Source organism: Macaca fascicularis, chromosome 6, assembly GCF_037993035.2.
Source record: "Macaca fascicularis isolate 582-1 chromosome 6, T2T-MFA8v1.1".
NCBI classification, from domain to species: domain Eukaryota; kingdom Metazoa; phylum Chordata; class Mammalia; order Primates; family Cercopithecidae; genus Macaca; species Macaca fascicularis.
The window spans coordinates 145,769,427-145,770,590 of record NC_088380.1 but is presented as its reverse complement, the minus strand read 5'-3'; the positions used below and the strand labels follow the sequence as shown (position 1 = coordinate 145,770,590).

Below are 1,164 nucleotides of genomic sequence, written 5' to 3'. Positions count from 1 at the left end.
GCACTCCAGCCTGGGCAACAGAGCAAGACTCCGTCTCAAAAAAAAGAAAAAAAAAAAAAAAAAGAAAAAAAAATTCTGATACTCTACATAATTTTTCAAATCATAATTTTAAGTACCCTACCCCCGTCTGAGCTGCAGTAATTTAATTGGAACCTACATGACAAGAAGACTACATATATTACTTATCTTGGTGTCACACAGGGCTGTCAGACATCTGGGGTCGTGATGCGGGTAGATGATATTCAGGTGAAGGCATCTAGGATTCAAAGAGGAAAAGAATGACAGGCTGTCCCTAAGACAGGGTCCTTTTTCTAACAGAAAAAAATTGTTTGCACCCAGACTAGGACCAACTCCACAGGAGGAGTCATTCCACTCTCAGAGGTGCAAAACACTGCCCAAAGGTACTCAGCTACAACACCAAAACAGTGCTTGGAGCCAAACCTCAATAAAGACAGTGCTTGCTCTTCCAACAGTGTAACACCATCACAGGCACCACACAAGCCTGGATAGCTGACAACCGCTGGATGATTCCTGAAACAGCTTTCTCATTGTTTCAGATACCTAGGCACTCCAGGTAGAAGACCTATCAGTCGAATGTTGGCTGCAAAACAGGCATGGAAGCACTGATTGCAGACCCTGTTGTCAAACTCTTTAACAGGAATCCCCTTCCATGTTTTCAGTTGTTTTATCCAACATTCAGGGAGTTCCTGCCATGTGCCAAGCACTGTGATTGGGATCTAGCAGTGAATAAAACAAGATATACTGTCCTTTCCTTCATGGATCTTACAAATATAGGTTAATTTACCTCTCAATTGTTTCCTGATAGATACCAACTAGCCAACAGGCCTGGCACAGAGGAGGTAGTCAATGTTGGAATGAACAGGGATATTTACCTGAAAACTGCACATGCAGACTGTCACCTGCCACTATTTCCTCTCTTCAGATGGGTGAAGGATGCCCTACTTTCAAGTCATCCTAAAAAGGAAGACAAGCAAACTTAGTGATCTAGTACACAGAACGGTGAATAAATAGCAATGCATTGTATATATATATATTTTTTGAGATAGGGTCTCACTCTGTCCAGGCTGGAGTGCAGTGGCATGACCATGGTTCACTGTAGTTTCAATCTCCTGGGTCAAGTGATCCTCCCAGCTTAGCCTCCCA

At 42.9% G+C, this 1,164-nt stretch overlaps 1 non-coding gene across 1 annotated transcript; it reads right to left on the bottom strand.

Annotated features, from left to right (window-relative positions):
- Positions 1-324: 324 nt before the first annotated feature.
- On the bottom strand, positions 325-525 carry LOC123574258 (small nucleolar RNA SNORA74). The gene has a single exon (XR_006699144.2). It is a non-coding gene; the product is annotated as a small nucleolar RNA SNORA74 (small nucleolar RNA).
- Between the last annotated feature and the right edge of the window lie 639 nt (positions 526-1,164).